The 22,419-nt window shown below is 32.9% G+C and overlaps 1 protein-coding gene across 5 annotated transcripts in view; it reads right to left on the minus strand.

Moving 5' to 3' along the window:
- The window catches only part of LOC114331522 (protein drumstick), a 131,813-nt gene that overhangs the window by 40,335 nt on the left and 69,059 nt on the right, over nucleotides 1–22,419 (minus strand). The window contains exon 1 of one of the 5 annotated variants that reach the window (XM_028281115.2): nucleotides 1,161–1,322. The exons of the other annotated variants lie outside the window; for them this stretch is intronic. The gene's annotated coding sequence lies outside the window, so the exon portion shown is untranslated. Of the gene's footprint in view, nucleotides 1–1,160; nucleotides 1,323–22,419 lie in introns of those variants that run through there. 5 annotated transcript variants of the gene reach the window in all.

A 22,419-nucleotide genomic window follows, 5' to 3' on the forward strand; every position in this document is an offset into this window, starting at 1 on the left:
AGGCAGTTTTTACCGAGTTGAGGCTTATTTTTTAATATGTTTACATAAAAATTTTATGGGGGTTTTGTTCTTTTAAACCCCCCAAATGTTTGTGTACGTTCCAATTATAATATTACTGCGGTACCATTAGTTAAAAACAGTGTTTTTAAAACTTTTTTGCCTCTTTGTATTTTTTTCGAGAAGGCACCTTTTATCGATATGTGGCTTCTTTTTTAATATGGTTCAAAATATACACAAAAATGTAAATCATAAATAAATTTTCATATTATTACCAAGTCTCCATAATCGTACTTAACCATATACAAATATGTGGTGGATTTGACAAATATTCAAAATATCGCGATAAAAACTGACTTTTCGAAAAAGTACTAAGAGGAAAAAAAGTCTTTAAAACAATGTGTTTAACTAATGGTACTACAATAATAATTTAATTGAAACGTACACAAAAGTTTTTGGGGTTTAAAGGAACAAAACCCGCATAAAATTTTTATGGGGTGTCCAAATTTCACTATATTTTTTTCTTAAGATGCTACTGCCATAAGAATGCCAGATGTCCATTTTCAATACAAAATCTCTAATAGTTTTCGATATATTGGAAAAAATCGATTTTCATTTTGTAACTTCAAAGGGCTGTAATTTTTTTTATGTGCACATTTGTACTAAGGTAAGTTAGATTCAATCGAACTATTTTCAGTCCCAGAATATGTGATTAAATTTATGACCTGTATTTTTGTTACACCCTGTATAACAAAATATAACCTAAAAAGTGTGCTTCCAAAAAAATAAGTTTTTTCGAAGCACATCTTCCTTTAATCAAAAAAAAATTAAGTTAATTTGTGGTAACATTATCTTATGGTAACTCAAGATTGCTTAAGTTAATACAAACGACGTAAACATTACGATTTTCCCTCTAAAAAGAAACAATAAAAATAGAAAAGATTTTTCTATCTTTGAAGAAAATTTGACCAAAAAATTCTACGAAACTTAAGACTGAAACGTCTTTCTTGAAAAATACTCTTCATAATAATTACTCTGTAAATAAATGTAAACAAATTGCAATATAATCAAGCCTTAAGAAAAATCTTCTATAAAAACTAACATCGTCTCAAGAGCGCACATAAAAATTATTTAATATTTGAAAAACAAAAATATTTACGTACCACGTTGCAGGACAAATATCCAAACAAAATATATTCACTGTTAAAAAAATCTCGCAAATCTCGAGTGAATTTCGCAAAAGACACTACTGGTACTGATCACCCACTCGCCAAGCAAGACCGCAGTGTTATCTCGCGAAGTCGCAAGAGATGTTACAAAAGTGGCGCCTATATCAATATAAGTGGATTTTGCCACCGATTGCAGAATTCCGCATAGAGTGAAAGGAGCTGCTCGTTGTTAAGTTTCCTTCCCTCTACTACTCATCTTCTTGTCTTCTCTCCTTAACTCAAAATCATGCGAAACACTTGTTACCTACCGTCATTTGTTTCTCATGTAAATCACTTTTCAATTGCATTACTTCGACGTGATATGCAGAGGAGATTATTTATAAGGTGGGTATGTTTTCAAGGATCTTATACAGACTTTCAGATATATTTTCGATTAAAATGATTGATTATTCCCTGTTTTGTTAAAAAGCTTACAAATGTAGATGTATATTTTTCACTCTCTTTAAACAAATAAAAACAACTATGTAAACAGAAATATATTAACCAGAGGCGGATTTGAAGTTTTGCCGTCCCTGGGCTATCCACAATTTGCCACCCTCCCGCTATTTTCTACTTTTTTATCAAAATTTGCGGCCCTCTGAATTCTGCCGCCTTGGGCTGTGGCCCATTCAGCCCATATGTAAATCCAGCCCTGATATTAACACAACAATGTATTGTTTGCCACCTCACAATTAAAACAAAGTTCTAGTCCTAATTACTTTGAAAGCTCTTTTGGTTATCTTCAATACTGTTCTTGTTATTAGGTACTACGTTATCGAAATAAATCGTTATAGTGCCCTATTAAATTAATGAATGCTGGCGAATTATTCAGCACATTTTTCTCTATTCTCTGCTTCTATTTCTTATTCGCTTAAGAAGTCAAGAAAGTTTCCTTCCTCCGCATTTTCCTTCAATTTTACATTTTACCTCTACTTGTGGGAGAAAATATTTCTGATTCCTTAATAGGTGTCCAACGTATTATGTTTTGCGGACTTTTATGATGTGGAGTATCTCTCTTTTTTTGCTTACACGGTCAAGAACCTGTTCATTTGTTATTTGATTAGTCCAGGTAGTCTTCAATATTTAAGTCCACATCTCAATTGCGTCTTTCTATCTAGTTCATGGTTGGTATTGTGAGCGTTAATGGTTATGCTTCGTCTAGCATAGTTAACCAAACATAGTATTTAAGTAGTCTTACTTTAAGTCTTAAGTTGATGTATGGGTCGCATAATAGTTCTTTGATAATGCGCCTTTTGCTTGTTCTATTTTGTATTTAATCTAGGATTAGGTCCAGTTTATATAAATCGAGATGTTTTTCAACATATATGTATGCTAGTTTACTTAGAGCGGCCCATACCAGTTGTGTTCTTCTTTTGATAGCAGCATCTTGATTTGGCTCTCCAGGTTTGATGACATGGCTCAGGTCACTGTTCAATATTTTGTATAGTATTGTTACTATGGTATGACTATTGTTACATTTTTCTGGTTCTGACTCATTATTTTTGTTTTATTAATGTTTATTTTTAAGCCTACCACTTCGGAAACTTCGTTTAATTGTTGTAACATTTCATTTAGTTCTTGAATCTTCCTGGGTTTGCTAATAAAAACATAGAATGACGAGCACAGAAGTGAACTAATCACAGACTCTATTTCTTCTTCAATGGACTGTATACCTTACCCAAATAAATACATTCAACACAGTGATGCAACTTGTGTAAAACTTGATATTATTAGAAAGTTCGATGACGTCTGGATACAAGTGACCCGAGTTTATGAGGATCTAAAAACGAAAAGTGGTTTGACCACGAGTGAAAAGCAATAAATAGCAAAAATCCGAGAATACGAATAAATCGAAAAGCTTCTAAATATTAATGAATGTAACAAAATATAAAGAGTGCACGAAATCGCAGCGATGTGAGAACCTAGAGGTATTGAACCATACCTATACCTCCAGCTTTTCCTACTTGGGCTCAATATTAAATGACAACAACAACGTCAGCCAAGAAGTATCTAGAAAAATATAGTTCAAGCAATGATTTTTATCGAAAAATATACATAATATACTGAGACCACGCTACTATAATTAGTTTAACAAGCTACCTCTGTATTTCTTTTCTACCCCTCGAAGTTTCATCAGCAAGGCTCACCTTGTTATCTACCTACTTTTGCATTGTAATATCTAGTTTTTTCGTATATAATATCACAAGAGAGAAAATTTTGCCGGCAATATTTTCGACTGGTATGAAAGTTTGTTGCCTGGCAATTTTCGCGAATTAAATTTTGACTTAAATCACGAGACGTCAGTCGAGTGATTTTGTCAAAATTTCATAAGCGAAAATTACCAAAAGGCAACGAACTTGAATGAAACCAGGAGAAAATTTTGCCGGTAAATAATTTTCTCTCGAATGATATTCGACAAGACTATTTCACGAGACAATTGATGCACCATATCAGCGAAATATAATCCTTATTTATTTGTTATTACCAGACACTTTCGTGACGGATCTGTCATAATTTTGGTGCTGAGAAATCACGTCGCTAAGGAGTTTTGTCAGTAGGAAACGGTGCGTTGCTATGAAGTTTTATCAGTTAAAAGCAGTCTAGTGAAATAGTCGTCATTAAACCCTATTATGGAAGTTTATGAGATTAAGAGGATCGGTACGTATTTTCGGCTGCAATGCTATTCAAATGGGGATTCATTTTTTTCGAATCCTGAGAAAACTAATAAGTATTTTTGAAAAATGTAAACGCAGAATGAAAGATCACGTTATTAGCGAGGGCCGAAAGTCCCTGAGAACTTCTATAATGTTTATTTTAATAAGTTACAGGGGTGAAAAACTAAGAGAAAATTTAGTGTGATTTTTAATTTCAAATATATCATTCAAAATAAACTTTTTATTTATTCTAAGGGACTTTCGGCCCTCGGTAATAATTTAGTCTTTCATTTTGCGTTTAAATTTTTCAAAAATATTTATTGGTTTTTTCAGGATTCGAAAAAAATAAACACAATGCCGTGGTAATATTTTCCAAATCTATCTTTGTCTTACAACGCACTCAGCCGAATATAATATTGTCAGCATATATTGTCAGTCAGACACTGACAATCAGTGACAATTTTAAATATTTGACATTGCATCGGGAATATGTTGAGTTATTGATTAAATATTACTGATATATCATGTATTTGATAAATAATTGATTTAAGACGTGAACTAAAAAGTTATTTATTGTGTATTATTTGTGAAAGATCCAAGCAGAGAATACATTAGGATAATATATTCTGTGATCCAAGTATTTTGTTGTTAAAGATGTTCAGAATTGTAAGCGTTCCATAACAATATATTATTAAAAAATCACTTTTCCTCTTTTCTCGATTGAGTATTGGTCTTTGTTGTACAAATAAATTATTACAATCACTGAATACATTGTTAGTGAAAAAATTATCACTAGTAATACCACTAGAGGTCAAATTATTTCCGGAAATTTTTTTGAGATCATGAATATTTTGAAAATTTCCCGAGTCGTAGAAGAGGGAAATTTTCTAAAAATATTCATAATCAAAAAAAAATTTCCGGATATTAATTTGACTTCGCGTGGTATTCGGTAAGAAAATTCCACACCAAATTTGCATTTGAAAATCCAAAGCTGCATGAACAGATTAATAGCGCGCCATAGCTTTGTCAGCAATTATTTAGGCTTTCAAATTCGTAATTTCTACTCATTGTAGTTGCATGGGAATACCATTTCAAGATAGAAAATAGTATATTCTTCAATTTTACATAAGTTTTGAGTAACTATAAGTGATAGAAAATGAATCAAAACTAAATTATGTAAACAAATAAAAACCAGTCTGTCAAAAATGTTCTGTTATTGTAAACGTCAAAAAATTTCCACTATAATTCGCTGTTGGGTACCCCACGAGCAAAAAATTTCCGATAAAATACCTCCGTTGCCATGGTGATCTGTCAAAATAACGTATTTTGATTGGTTCAAAATTACAGGTGTGGAATTTTCACATTTTTTTTTCTCTGATTTTGGCTTTGGTTTAGAACTAGAACCTTTAGCCACGTAATTGTATAATTTATCACTAAGTCAGGGGAGTAATGTGTAGTGTGTGTGTTGAGTAAGTGTCTTGTTACTTTGCAAAGTCGACGTCATTGTCTTTGGAAAGAGACGCTAATTTTCACATTTATTAACTGAATTAATAATTTGCAATTATAAAAATAACAGTTATCCAAGAACATTCAAAACCCATCTCTTTAAATTAATGATGACATTTTCAAGTAGAATGACATTCTAGTAATGCTTACATATCCATACCAGTGTGAATTTTACTACACGTAATTTGCCGTGTAAAGACAGAAAACGTAGGGATACACGTAAAATATTTGCGAATTATGTACCCATAGCCTTAAGGTTGTAGCTTGTATTAATTATAATTAAAATGTGTCTTATACTTCTTATCTACTACCTTCTGAAATGGCTTTCTGCAGTAGTGGAATAATCCTTTGTGGTAGGCCAATTAACCTGATAACCATCTGTTTATTTTCTCCCATTCTTCTGATCTCCCTAGATAGTTTCTTATGTGATCTTCTACTAGAGAGGAAAAGTTTCAGTAATTCTCTATATTGATATGCTGGTTACTCCGGAGATTTTTCGCATCCTTTGCTCGTGAGATAGCACAAGCTTTTCGCACCATCTTGCCTAGGCACTACCAGGGTGAGTGATATATGACCAGTCATAAACTATTTTCCCTGACGTCTGTTCATTAGGGATTACATAATATATCATCCATTCTATCTCTGAAGATAGAAGCTCCGGAATCCAGACGTTCGAAAACGCATTATTATTGCAAAACATGATGAGTCGCCTAACTAAAGCTTGGAAAGAGATCTATCTCTTAAAAATCAAGATGAGATTGTTAAATGCACTTGAATTCTCAATATTTCAATACGAGCAGAAACTTTTAGAGGACAAGAACGCCAAAAAATGTATGCCTTTGAGATGTGGTATTAAAGAAGAATGCTGAGCATACCTTGGATAGCTCATCAGTCAAACCTATCTATTCTAAACTACCTTGACATTATAAAACACGCTCTTCACAACATGTCTGCACCGAATTCTACAATTATTTGGTCACATGGTTCGCAGAGTTGACAATAATTTAGCGAGATTAATTGTTTCTGGAAACATTCCGGGGAGAAGATCAAGAGGACGATCACCAACTAGATGGTCTGACCAAATTCAGGCTTTAGCGAGCCTTTCATTTTGAGAAACCCTTAGAGCAGCTGCAGATAGAGACTAATGGAGAAAATTGGTTAGGAGCAGTGCTGTTTTTGTGACGGTACGCGCCGGTACGCCGTACCGGCACCTCTTGGGACAAAAAATAAAAAAAAAAACAACCAAATTATAGACAAATTCATGAATTTTTTCCTTGCTTCCAAATAGCTTTAAAACGCCCTTATTGAGGCTAAATTTAAAAAGTTTTCCCAGGGGCAGACCCCCGGATCATTGCATACCGGAACCTCTATTGTTACAAAAACAGCACTGGTGAGGAGTATTGATGGAAATCAAGACCCTCAGTAATGGGGAAGCGACAAGAGAGACAGAGAGAGGGAGATCAGACCTGTAATGACCTATAGAATAAAATCAACTGAAGATACCAAGAAAAGCAAAAGTATGATACCTACGTAATCGAAATGCAGGTACTAAGAGCAATATCAGCGAAAACAGGAATGGACAGAATTAAAACCATCATCAGGGTAAAATGCTGTGAATGATGGAGCAAAGACGAAGAGAATAGTACGATCATGTAAAAAGGATAGACGAGCACAGACGGTCAATGAAGGGATAGCTGACAGTATATCTTTCAGGAAATAAGGGAAAATGAAAATGTAGTATGTCAAAGTGTGTAAATAATTTATTTCCTTAGCTGAGCGCTTTCGACATAAACGTCATCATCGGAGCTAATGGTCAAATACTAAAAAAGTACCGCTACATAGAGGTGTAAACAAGTGCATCTTAGGAATGTAAATTTGATTTTTAAATTGTGAATGCTAACTTAGTCCTCCGTACAACAGCAAATAGCAAAAAAACAGAAAGAAACGGCCACATACACGTTGCACAAAAACATATAAACTTTTTTCATGGTACGGGTGTCGATATCACCCGTCCATCCTTGGCCTAGTAACAAGGCCAGTCAGCTGTTGTTACTAGGCCAAGGATGGACGGGTGATATCGACACCCGTACCATGAAAAAAGTTTATATGTTTTTGTGCAACGTGTATGTGGCCGTTTCTTTCTGTTTTTTTGCTGTTTGCTGTTGTACGGAGGACTAAGTTAGCATTCACAATTTAAAAATCAAATTTACATTCCTAAGATGCACTTGTTTACACCTCTATGTAGCGGTACTTTTTTAGTATTTGACCATTAGCTCCGATGATGACGTTTATGTCGAAAGCGCTGAGCTAAGGAAATAAATTATTTACACACTTTGACATACTACATTTTCATTTTCCCTTATTCATTCAAGTGTGTACAAACTTATCAGTCTTTCAACTATTTTCAGGAAATACTTCAGCAACGTGATTAACAGATCATGAGACCTACAAGTACAAGAAGTTTATCGTTGCTCTTCCAAATATTCTTGTTATTTAGGTACCGTATCCGTATTTGGCAAACTAAGCTACATCTTTAAAAACAAAAGATATCCACAACATCTTAAGACCAAGGTAGAATCAATGCGTACTCCCTGTTCTCACTTGTGGTTCCCTCCCAAACGTGGACGTTTACAAAAGCAATCATGGACAAAATCATATAAACGCAAAGAGCAATGGAAAGGCAAACGTTGCACATAAGACTAATGGATAAAAAGAGAAAAGAGTGGATAAGAGAGAAAACAAAAGAGAGGGATATTAGACCAGAAGTTGCAAAATTGAAATGGAGATTTGCCGGACACAATATAAGACAAAAAGAAGACCGATGGAACAACATTCTTATAAATTGGAGACCATGGGAATATAAACGAAGCAGAGGAAGATCCCAAATGAGATGGGCAGATGATAATATCAATAAGCAGGTGGACTCTAGGTGGACGACTGTAACGACAGGCAGAGAATAATGGAAAAGGATTGGGGAGACTTGGAATGTCCAAAAATGGACCGAAGAAGGCTAATTAGATAGAGATATTAGATATTAGATAGATCTGTATTCAGACGTTGGCCGTCATCATGCTCATGCTTATAATTTCTGAAACTGAACATTGTCCAATATTACGCAGCCATGAAAGTTTCGTTCGACCAAACCATCTCTTTCCTTTCACTTGTCCTTTTGTTATAAGGCGTAGTAGATGTTATTTAGATCCTCCAATTATATGGCTAAAGTAAAGTTTACGTGGCGCTTCTCCTCTGTATTAGTGTAGTCACTGAAGGTGGATATGAGCTATTACCTCCGATTTCGTTCAACCTCCATCGATTTGCATGAAAATTAGTGAGTGATTAAAGGATATCTCAAGAAACAAAGGTGACATGGTGCCAACTTGCGCTTTTACCCTGGAGGTGGATGCCACCCCTTCTCGGGGTGAAAATTATTTTATTAAAAATAACCCCAAAATTAGATAGGGGGACAAATTCTAAGCAAAATTTGTTTTATAAAGTTATTACAATAAATCAAAACTTTTTGAGTTATTAAAGATCAAAAAATTTAATTTTTCGTAAGAAAAATGCATGTTTTTAACCGATTTTTCATAGATAACTCAAATACTATAAGTTTGTACAAAAAAGTTATTATTACCAAAATTGAATCTAATAAAAAATTAAATAAACTTCTTATTAGAAAAACCTTTTAGTGTTAACTAAAAGTGAGTTATAGGTAATTAAATATATATTTTTTTCGGCGAGTACCCAAATCTAAGTATTCAAGCTTAAATTACGGAAAAATTATGCATTTTATAACATAAACTTATAAAACATTTGTGAAAGTACTTAGACATATCTATCAAATGAGATACCGAACAAGTTAATAGCATTAAAATTTATGCTCCAAAAATTTTTCAAAGTTTATCTTCTAAAAATTTCTCCAAAAAATGTTATCGTTTTTTTTTAATAACTTCGTTAATTTGTAAGATATCAGGTTCACCTAAAAACGGTTTGAAAGGTAATTGCCAAGGCTATTACAACACTTTAAAAATAATCTTTTAGACACTTTACTTTTTTAAAAATCAAAGAATAAATGGCCACGGTTACATGGTTCTCGCAGCAAAATTTAAGCTTTAAACGTTTCTATCTCGGTTATTTTTCACCATACAGAAATGGTAAAAAAAGTATAATATTTGGTATATAAAAAACTAAAATTTGGTTATTTACAATTTTTTACGTATATTGAGTATATTTATAGTTATTATCAAAAAAAATGAAAATGACGATAATTTTAAAAGTTCTGATTTTTTTAAATTATATGTTGTTTTCAAAAATATGCATTCTAAACCAGTGAAAATTGTTAAAATTATTACTAATGCTAATACAAAGAAATTTGTTTAAGGATTACTATAAATTTTAATTTTTGTGGAAATGGAGTATGTTTTATTTTTTACTTTTTCCTATAAAATTCGAAAGGTTTCTCTTAGTTTCATCATAACTTGCTTAATTTTGATACTACTAACTTTTTCTGAACTAACTTATTTGTTAGATATTCTGAAGTACGTTGATAGGTGTTTAGCAGGTATAAACTATAAATTGCATCGTTTTCCCGTTATTTAAGCTTGAATACTTATATTTGAGTACTCATCGAAAAAAATATACATTCAATTACCCATAACCGACTTTGAATTAACATAAGTTAAGTACTTTGAGCAAAGAGTGTATTCAGTTTTTTATTGTCTTCAATTTTGATAAGAATAACTTTTTTGTAAAAGCTAATAGTTTTTGAGTTATACGTGAAAAACAGCTTTAAAACATGCATTTTTTACGAAAAAATAAAATCTTTGATCTTTATTAACTCAAAAAGTATTGATTTATGTTAATAACTTAATATAACAAATTTTGCTTAGAATTTGTCCCTCTATCGATTTATGGTATTATTTTTAATAAAATAATTTTCACCCCAGAAAAGGGGTGGCATCCAGCCCCAGGGTAAAAGCGCAAGTTGGCATCATGTCACCTTTGTTGCTTGAGGTATCCTCTAACTACTCACAGATTTTCATGAAAATCGATGGAGGTTCAACGAAATCGGAGGTGAAAACCTTCAGTGACTGCACTATATGATGTTTATGAAAAAGGGTTCTAAATTCATTATTTTACGATCAGACGTCTTCCAAAGCATAAACAGCAAATTATAATAGAAGAAAGTTATTACTATTAATTTTCTATAATTAAGCATAGAAAAGTTACCATTATAGCATTTTATAGTTATAAACCTTAAAACCAAGATTAAACATAATATTGTAATGGTCTGTGACAACATTTACGTGTTAATAATAAAACAAAACAAGTACAAAACATTAAGATTAGTAATTATTAGGTAACGTATTGCGTAAGAATAATTTTATAAAAAATGTTAGTAGAAGCAAAGAATTCGCGTCGCTTGGGACGCTCCTTTTAATAATAATAGCAAGGAGCGTCTCTTATTATGTTCGTGTTTCAGAAGCATTGCAACCGTACGTTAATTTGCACGAGAAACAAATTGTAGCGGTAACAAGTCTTTCATGACGTGAGAAAATACAGAGACTGTGGAATACAAAACAAAAATATTGGGGTTTATGAATAACATTTTATAACAGTACTTTGGGTCGTGTTTTACGAAAATATGTTAAAAACGTTATAAATAATATTTCGTTTCGTTGCGTTCAGATTCATTTACATATATCTAACCCAGAATAAGACAATAATAAAAATTTTTGAGAATGAAATTATTCCTAAAATACATTTTAGTATTCTATAACTTAAAAAAAATTCTGAGGAATACCGCATAAAATACTAAGCGTCTAATACATTCTAGTTTAATTCTTATGTCATCAAAATTATAATAATTATGCTATTAAAAGCAGACAATATTAAAAAGTGTATTTGCACAAACAAGGTTTAAAAGTTATGTAGCAAACAATGATGTATACTCTACCAATATGGACAAAAAACCCAAATACGTAATAGATCTCCCTCTATCTCTCTTTCTCTTCCCCCCCCCCTCTCTCTCTCTCTCTCTCTCTCTTTCCCACTCCCTCTTTCTTTCTCTTTCTCTCTCTCTCTCTCTCTCTCTTTCTCTCTCTGTTTCATCCTCTCTCTATCTCTAGTGTCATGTTGGTTAAGATTGTAAACGTTTGTCTAATGAGTTGTCCAGGGTATGTGCAACATTCACCAACACCACATCTCAAAGGCAAACATTTTTTGGCATTCTTGACAAGCAGAGTACAAATACCTGCTTGTATAAAAGTCTTGAGCATATAAGTGTAATTAATAATCTCATCTTGATTTTTTGAGAGATAAATCTCATTTTGTTATAATAATGATATAATAACGAACTTTATTTAATAATTTTAATAACTTAATAATGACTGTACTTTTTCCTAATGTTTTTTGTTAATTTTAAGAAGCTTCATAGTTAGCATACAGCTAAGCTCTAAGGGAAATTAAAGCGTAGAGCGTAGGTATAACGAAGTTTGGTAAAGATAGTAATGAATCAGAAAAACCCAACCTAATCACACATTTTCTCGCATCGTTTCAATTGTATGTTTAAACAAAAATTAAGTTATCTCTCACTTTCAGTAAAAGGATATTTCCTTGTAAAATAATTCATCTATATTTTTTCTACAAATAGGTATATTTTACACCTTCCAGAGAAAATCATCATCATCATCATCCGTAGCTCGACAACCCTTTTGGGGTCCTGGCTTGTTCTAGGATATTCCGCCATTCTTTTCTGTTTCTTGCTTTGTTTTTCCAGTTGGTAATCTTAAGTGTTTTCAGATCTTGTTCCGCTGGTTCCATGTACCTAAGTTTGGGTCTTCCGTTTGACCCTTTCCCTACTGGTGTCTGCCTCATTATATGTTTTGGTGTTTCAGTCTCCAACATCCGTTCAACATGGCCCATCCAGCGCAGACGTCCGATCTTTATGGATGTTATGACGTCGGGTTCGTTGTATGCTGCGTATAGTTCAAAATTTAATCTTCTTATGAGTCGCAGGATGCCATACTTCTCGCACCGCATCACAAAATCAATGAAGAGATGATGTCTGTCTATATTAAATTCACTAGTCTTTTCCAAGATTTGCCTCAAGCCGAAGATCTGATCTATTGTGGACTTATGCCTTCAGAAACCATGCACATTGATATCCCCCAACTATTTGTTCCGCATAATATCGTCTCAATCGCTCATACACAATATTTAACAGTATTTTATATGCCACAGTCAGTAGCGTTATTGCCCAGTAGTTTTTACGTTGAAGCTGATGTCCCTTTTTATGTAGTGGAATAATTACTCCGGTATTCCAGTTTTGTGGTAGTTGTTTAGTATTCCATATGTTTACTATTAGTTCGTGTATCGCATTTAATAGGGAGTCTCCGCCTTCCTTTATTAATTCTGGGCTAATGTTGTCTAATCCAAGTGACTTGTTGTTTTTAATTCTGGTAACTGCTTCTTGCATTTCAGCTACTGAATGGGGGGTTGTTTCTATAAATACACTATAAATATATCCAAATTTTCAAAATATCACACTGTCAGCGATTTAATAGTCCAAAAATTGTGCATGGTTAACCTGCTGATGTAATTTCGGAATAAAGGTATTTCTCACGTCGTCTTATGGCTTTTAGTAACCTCGGATTTGCAGTTTACTCAAATCGCTGTCGATGAGAAGTCTGTTGACTACTTGTTTCTTCACATAGAGGTCACTAGAAGCGTACAATGATATATGGCGTTATAATAATTTCCAAGTAGACAGATCGTTTATTCTCAATTTTCCATTTGACTTTCTCACAAGTTCTTCCTGATGATTGAAAAACAATGAAATATTCAAAACAATTAAATAAACTACAGCAAAATGGTAATACTCGGATTGATACTTGAAACCAGCAGTTAGAAAATGCACAACAAGAAAATGGATAGAACGGTGGAAATCGCAATCTCAAAACAAGTTACAAGTAAACTCTAAATTCAGTAGCGCCAAACAGGCTTAACAGAAAATAGAGATTTATTTATTTAAAAAAAAGTAGAAATTTATTAAACCGCACATTCCTGAAAAGAGTTTACGAGTAAGTACAACATATTACACCTATCTACATACTATAGAGTGACCTCTATCTGAATCCGAGAGACAAGATGGTGAACTGGCTATAAGATTTAGACAAGAGATGACACGATGTTATAGAGATTTGCGAAATGTGTTAGAGCAAAAATGTTGTTATTCTAGTTCCTTCCGAAATAACGCCAGGATAGACTCCCGATATAAAAAGCACTTAGAAATCATTTACATGATAGCAACATTTAAAGTTCAAATAACTGAAATGAGGAGAGGAGTGAGACAAGGAGACACGACATCGGCTGAGCTAGTTACACTTGCTTTGAAGGATATTTTTTTAAAAATGTAATGAGAACAAAAAGGTATTAACATTGACGGTGACGGACGCTCCTTAAATCACTTGCGATTTGCAAATTATATTAAACTAAAAATGTATAAACATTTTCAATTTCTCTTGCAACACGAAAATGTAGCAGCTGCATAATACTCTGGTTAAATCGGAGAGTGCAGGAAGAGTCTATACCGGTTTCGGAGGTCTTTTCCCCCTCATCAGTAGTCCCATATCCTCTTCTCTCCGACTTTCCCAGGTATGATACTTTGGGCCCTTCCGAATTGCAAAGAAAGAAATGTCACGGACAAACTAGAGCCATCTACCGAAAAACTAAGTAAGTTATCAATCCAGGTAGCACAGAAAACGACAATAAATATCGTTCCCATACCACCAGATTGACAACAGGTGGAATACTTTCTTTGGTTACCTCCTGAGATTTTCAAAATTTATAAATCAAACAGAATTATAAATTTAAAGAATTTTAAATAATTTACAACTCATCTGCTCAGCGTGGTAAAAGTTCCAACAATAAAGATTCCTTAATACTCCTACAAAAGAGTAACTGAATTAAAAATGTATAAACATTTTCAATTTCTTTGCAACACGAAAATACAGCAGCTGCATAATACTCTGGTTAAATCTAAGAGTGCAGGAAGAGTCTATACCGGTTTCGAAAGCCTTTTCGCGCTCATCAGTAGTCCCATATCCTCTTCCCTCCGATTTCTCCACGTATCATACTTTGAGCCCTTCGTGTTGCAAAGAAATTAAAAATGTTTATACATTTTTAATTCATTTACTCTTTTGTAGGAGTATTACGGAATCTTTTTGTTGGAACTCTTACCACGCTGAGCAGATGAGTTGTGAATTATTTAAAATTCTCTCATCTTAATTTCCTCGACATCCTGTTTGATTTATAATTTTCGAAAATCTCTGGAGGTTGTAACCAAAGAAAGTATTCCACCTGTTGTCAATCTGGTGGTATGGGAACGATATTTATTGTGGTTTTCTGTGCTACTTCGATTGATAACTTACTTTGTTATATTATACTAATTAGCACTTGTGTGCGTACAGGAGTTAAATGGTATTTACTTGTAGAAATGTTAACAGACTTAAACAAACATCGGAGAGAGTACCTAGAAGTAAAAATGAATATTGAGGAAACTAATTTAGGTAATGTTAACAGAAGACCTAGATGTCACTCTTGACGATAGATAGATGTAGAAGAATAGATAGAATAGATAGATAGAAAATGTAGAAGAATATGTATACTTGGGACATAACATAAAACAAGGCAAATGAAATCAAACTGCAGAAATAACAAAAGAATAAGAATTACTTGGATAGTAGAAGGTAAACTAAGCTTTATTATAAAAGATCCAAAAATCGGTACAGATAATTTAAAGCGAAAGGTTTTTGAACATTTATCCTTCCTGTCATGACTGATGGAAAAGAGACTATGACACTTACCAACCAATATCTCAATATACTTGGAACAAGGCAAAGGGAGACTATTGAGACTGATTGTAAATGTTATAAATTAAGTTAAATGAACTAACTAAATAACCAACAACGATTTATAATTTACTGAATTACAGGACAATAGCAAAACATTTTACTTGAACATAACTGACATTATAAATTTCTTGACATTACATTTATAACTGTCTATTCTGTCAATATAACTGTCTATTCTGTCAGTATAAATAACAACCATAGAGCAATATCTACTTTTAATGTTGTATATTCTAACACTCTCCCTCAACATGAAAAGTAGATAACCTAAACAATGTTGGCTTCTTTCTAACACGCGTAGGGTAACGCTTAGATTCTTGAACACCAGCATCGCTTCTTTCTCCTCTATTCACTTCTTGATTTTCACTCACACTTTCTAAACTTTCCATATTCTCAGATTCCATAAATTCATTGATACTTTTCACTTCTTCGGAGTTTTCATTTACATTAAAACATTCCGACTGATTCTGGTTCACTGATTCGGCTTTAACTTTAAAAATTTGCAAAACGCATGTAACCTCAGGTTTAAATCGTACGTTGTGGCTCAATACGATTCTTCTCTCAGATGGAATCCATATTCTAAAACCATCCCTGTCATTCACGTAACCAACCTAAATAACCATGTATCGCATTGTCATCAAATTTACTGAGAAAATTTTTGTTTAGGTGAACATAAAATTCAGTGCCAAATATTCTTAAATGTTTCAAACTCCCAACTGGCTTTCTACCCCACCATTCATAGGGACTTTTATTCTCAATTAATGGCTTTCCTGTGCGATTCAGAAGATACACTGCAGTATTACATGCTTCTACCCACAATTCTTTGGATAACTTGCATGGGTTTAACATGGAACGAGCACACTCTACAATGGTACGGTTTTCCCTTTCAGCAACACTATTCTGCTGAGGTGTATAGGCAGGGGCGTCATTTGGGCGTCCAGGGGGGGCATTTGCCCCCCCTGGCCCTGAAAATGACTGAAATTTACAGAAAATACATCAATATTTATCATAACATCATATATAATGTATTGTATATATAGTGCTTGACCCCCCAAACAAAAATTTCAAATGATGCTCCTGTGTATAGGGTGGAGTGATACAATACTATATATTTACCTCTACTCGCAAGAAGTTCATATACATTTTTATTGTCAAACTCTCTCCCTCCATCATATCTCAGTTGCTTTACAACATGGCCATTTGTATTTGCTTCATTTAAAATTTTTTCTAAGAAGGTACATACCTCATTTTTGTGTTTCATAAAGAAAACTTTAATGAAAAAAGAATTACAGGACAATAGAAAAAAAATTTACTTGAACATGACTGACATTATAATTTCTTGACATACCATTTATAACTGTCTATTCTGTTAATATATAAATAACAACCATAGAGCAATATCTACTTGTTGTATATTCTAACAGTAAATGTTAGCTTGAGAGATTATACATATTTATGAGAAACGAAAATCTAAGAAGAAGAACCAAAGTTAACGATGTTATCGAAGCTATCGCAAAATCTAAATGGAAATGGGCAGTACATGTGACAAGAGAAAGCGAAGAGAATTGGGCAAAAAGAATAATACAATGGCGACCAAGAGTACATAAACGAGAAAAAGGAAGACTGCAAAAATATGGATCGACGATATTAAAGAAAAGGCAGGAAGAAACTGGCACTCAAGATCAGGGGCGGCCCGTCGGGGTAGGCAAGGTAGGCGCCGCCTACCCTCTTCAAATGTAGTACAATAATATAAATTATTAATATAAATTACTTATTTCAAAATTGTAATTTATAAATTTTGACACAATACCTACAATAAAATAGCAAAAATTATCCAAATTATTTGTAAAAATATCCAAAAAATTTTCTCCGCAGTTATAATTATTGTACGCTCCTTGTAGTATCAGTAGTACTGTATAAGATTCTATATTCTTCCTGGGTCAGGCACTTGAAAACGTAGCCTGAAATAGAACGACGCCAACACCGAAATGACGTGCGATCTCTCTCTGTTTACGCGAGCAGGCCTGCTGCAGGTCTCGCGTATTCTACGATTTTGAACGGGCGGATAGGCACAGAGTCTTATAGCCGGACCTCCAAAATTTTATCAGTTGCTTCTCTTGTGTCTTGTGAAACTGTTTTAAATAATTTTGTTTTTAGATTTTGGCTGTTATTAGTAGGTTAAGTATTGAATAAAACTAGGTAGGACAAATTAAATTTGTTTATGAAAACTGAATAATAAACAGGTAAATTTGAGATCGGTCTATTGAAGGGCATTTTAATTTTATATTAATTTAGTAATAATTCACTAACGACAAATTAATCTGTGAATAGTTATTTGTCAGTTGTCCATTATATTTTATAGATATAGATAGAAGTGTTATTAGAATTTATAGATAATTAAAAATTTAAAGCGAGGTTAATTGTTAACTTATCAATTTATTCGAAGAGTAAATTATTATTTGATACAAAAATAAAATAAGTAATATTTGACGTTGTTAAAACGTAGGTGTGTTAGTTTTATTGGTGGAAAAACTTTAGTCATCGAATATGAATATTTTAAACGATGTTATATGCAGTTTGATCGAGATGCCTTATTCAAGGCGCCAAAATCAAGAAAGGTCAGACATTATGTCAATGGGCCGGCCTTTACCAAATTTAACAATTTTATCCACAGATAAGACAAAAGACAGTCGACCATTTTCGAGATCGTTTAAAACAATATGGTATGAAAATCATAAATGGCTAAGCGGAAGTTATTTTAAAAATTCACTTTTCTATTGGCCTTGTCTGTTGCTCTCAAATTTGAAGCAAAATGTTTGGGTGAGTCAGGGATATTCAGATTTGAAAAATTTATCAGCTAGTGTATAAAACATGAATCTTCGAAAGAACATTTAAACAATTGCTTAGGTTTAAAACGGTTAGAAAAAAATAAACAAACTATTGACAGTGCTTTAGCTGGACAAATTTGTCTATCTAATAAGATATATAATGAAGAAGTTGAAAAAGATTGAGAAGTTGAAGAAATTGATGTTACAATTCTGTTAGTAAAACAAGAACCTGCATTTCGCGGTCGTGATGAGAGCCATAATTCTTCAAACATTGGTAATTTTAAAGAAATTTTTAATTTAGTAGTTAAACGCGATCAGGAAATCCAGGATCATGTTAAAAAATAGAAGGGATGTTCACGGGTTTGTCAAAAACAATACAAAATGATTTAATAGATTGCCTTGCCGATTACGTAAAAAATGAAATTTCAACAGAAATTAATGAAAGTCAATTTTTTTCTATACTAGCGGACGATACTACTGATATAACCGAAAAATCACAGTGTACTTTAACAATCCGTTTTGTTAAAAAAGTTGGTCAGGTAACAGAAAGATTTTTAGGGTTTTTTAATGTTAGCGAGAATAGATCTGCAGACGCTCTATATAGTTTAATTTCAAACGTGCTTGAGCCATATGATTACAAAAATAAATAAATTGCTCAATTTTACGATGGCTGGCTCTTTAAACGGATTACAATCAAAAATTAAAGTAGATGCTCCAAAAGCAATTTTTACACATTGTTGCGCTCATAGATTACATTTAGTATTGCAAGACGGCTCAAAATGTATTACAAATTGTAAAATATTTTTTGTCGCCTACCCGAAGTATATGTGTAGCCTACCCGCATACTGAGATCGCGAGCCGCCACTGCAGTCAAGATAGGCGAATATGGACAACACAAGAAAGTTGAGACATATGTCAAAGAAAGGACCAGAAGACACTACTAAAGAAAAAATTCTTCCCCAAAAACCTTGAAGACGTTGATACGGGCGATTAAATGATAAATTTGTTCTCTGTCCCATGATGCCCTTAAATGTTTCCAGCAAGTTTCTAAACCAAGTATAGACACAAAAATTAGGATTCATTTTAAGAACTCACATTATATTAAAGCATATATTTATATAGATCCTATTGTTAAAACGGCCGCCCTGTAGGTAAGCAAGATTTACAGGAAAAGAATTGTGCGAAGGTGGAGCCATCATCAAAATCTGGGCGAATGGCATTTCGCAACAACAGATTGTTTCGAAAATAATAGAAATCTCTGGTGGAATCTTTCTCCGGAGAGTGAATAATAGCGCAGACAACGTTGAATATCAATGAACTTTCAACAATGAGAGGCGGATATCGTCATTGATTATATTAGCATAAATATATGTTGTATTGTCGGGCTTTTGAGCCGACCAGGCCGGTGACATTTTGAGGGAGCGTTCTCTTAACAATCTTAACGCTAAAGTTGTTCGATCAGATAAAAATATTTAACTTTTTTTTCGATGTCATCAAGCCAATATATTGGGCATTTTTCTAAGTCAGCGTGACTGTTTGGTTTGCGTGATGGATGGAACTTTATGACAACTGAAGAATTTGACCATCTATTTGCTTTACAAGATTAGTTTGCTCTAATTTGACTACCTTTAATTGGTTATTTCTACATGTAGATCAAAATAGAGGAATGAATTGTATTCACATGTTTATATTTATTTGTGTGTTACAAGTGATGGGGACTTATCATAGACTTATATAGGGTAAAATGTAAAATTTAGGATAGTATTAGATTTAAAATATACATATATGTACAATAAACAATTTTATGATGGGAAAAACCGTTTACCTGTTTCTTCACAATTTGACTAATCAAAATATAAGCAATACGGTCTCTATCGTGTCTCGTATCGGTTTTCAAAACTCAGGGAAATTTTGTAGAAAGTTAATCATAGTCTTATGTTAGTTTTATCTAAAACAAAACTGAGAAAGGTGAAAGTCATTTCTTAAGAACTCGAAATTTTGGACTATTTTGAATGACTAAATGATAATTGGTTGGAAAAAAGAAGGTGTGAGGTGAATTTTGATTTTGATGGATTTTTGTACTAGAAGATGGTGAAGAAGCTCAGTGGTGATATGTAGCTGCCTTTGAGAGGAAAGCATCGAATCCTGATAAGTTAACTAATAGTGCTGGCAATTTTTTGAACGGTGTAAAAGTAATTTGTGAGTTAGAGATTCAAAAGTGGTAGCAGCTATGGACAAGGAAGGCTGATTGGGAATGGGTTACAGTATCTGAGTTTTCCAGTATTTGTAAGTACAAATAACTTTATCATACATCGAGAGCACCATGGCCAAGAATATTTTGGGAGGCAAAAGAGATAGGAAGGATTGTTAGGAAAGACATATATTCCGTCTAAGCAGAACAGAGGAAGGAGCTAGAGAGTTTTGATAAAGGAGCATTTCTAAATTAATATTTAAATATAAAGAACATTTTAGAGTTGAAATAATTGAAAGGTAAACTGGTTTTTGAGAACAATATTGCAAAGGAATAAAGTTTTGAACAGAAACAGTAAAATATAATTAATTTGTAGTTTTTCTTTTTATTAATTTTCTGTAAAGTAGTATTTGATATTTGTTAAAGCTAAGTTAATTTGGGCCGCGTAGTTTAATTTGTCACGATAGGGAAACGATGATGATTTGTATAAGTAATTTTATACGATAATTTTCAAAAGTTATTTGAACATGATATTGAATTCTATTGAACCAATTTCCATTGTCTAGTGTTCCATAACAACTGTTGTTATGGAACGATAGAAAAAGACAAAGGTATTTCTGAACTCAAATAAGAACCCTGAGATATAATAAAAATCTAATTAATAATTTGGCATCTAAAATCAAAAATATTCAGATAAGTATCTTAATAATTATAAAATTCGACATTGTTGGTTTCCCTCTAAATTATGTTTGAATGAATTAAAATAGTAATTTTATTTAATTTTCTAATATACATATTTCAAAATCCTAACTGGCGCCCAACGTTGTGAAAATTATTTATGGAAATCCCGATATTTAATATTTTATCTTCAATAACCTCCGAAGCTTCTCGAAAGAGATGTTCAGAGTTGATTTTGAATAACGTCGGCGACAAAACACATCCCTGAAGTACTTCTCGTAGTATCCTAAATTGCTCAGAGTACTTGTTTTCCTCTTTGACTACTATGATTTTAATATCATGCTTTTGTATTCCCGTTGTTTTTAAGAAACCTATGAGTATTTCGTGGTTAACTCAATCAAATGCTTTTCCAAAGTCCAAAAAGCAAGAGAAAACGTTACTATTCACATTCCTAGCCTTTGAATCAGAACTTGTATGCTCAAAAGTGCCTATTTCGTACCTAAAGCCAAACTCAAATCCGTCAAGTGCCATTCTAAAATAGGGAATATTATTTCATAGATAATATAAGATCTGTTAGTTTTTATTATGTATTTTTCTTCGTTTTACCTATATTGTTGTTTAAAGCATCGATTTCGAATACGATTAGTTCTTTTCTAGGTTGATATATTCAGTGTATATATCACAGTGGCTTTTAAACCTCGGTTTTACAGTTACATTCACTGTTTAATACGGGGTACTTAATAGAAATCCTTTTACTAGGTGCTAACTCTTAATCGTTTTGATCTCGTAGCTATCGCGGGTTCTAAAGAGACTACCGCGATTTTTCTGCCATTCAAACGAAAGTGAAATTACATAAAGTGTCATGAGTAGCAGTAAACGGTAGGAGATTTATAGCGTGTTAACGTAGACTCAAGGAAGTTGCGTAGCATTAGTACTATCGCTATAAAAATCGGCAGTAATAGTGCTGTTGCAAGGAAATAAAGTTTTTCTTTGAGAAACCGTAAATTATTTCTGTTTAGAAATAAGAGAGGTATGGTCATTATTTGATTTACGAATCTGATGTGGAGTGGAACAAAGGTTATTATTCACAAATGAAAATTGCTTCACACCTACTTACTGTAAATGAAATATTTTTGAGCATATCCGCTGCTTAACATAGGTTTCTTTGTAAAAAACAACAACTGCTGAACAATTAAAAAAATCTATTTGTAGAGGTATACTAGCTTGTGTGTTTCAATAATCTACATTATTTATTCTTTTAAAAACCAAAATTTTATAATAGAGGTTAGGCTCAATGAAACGATTTCATTGAAACAATTTTTAGACAATATTTTAAGATCAATTGTTAAAAAATTAGGCACATTCGTATTATTCGTTTTTCGTTTTATCGAATTTTAGCTTTAATTAAAATATCTAATAAGTAACTTCCTTTGCCGATTAGGACGCTGT

The sequence above is a fragment of the Diabrotica virgifera genome, chromosome 7 (genome assembly GCF_917563875.1).
Source record: "Diabrotica virgifera virgifera chromosome 7, PGI_DIABVI_V3a".
NCBI classification, from domain to species: Eukaryota; Metazoa; Arthropoda; class Insecta; order Coleoptera; family Chrysomelidae; genus Diabrotica; species Diabrotica virgifera.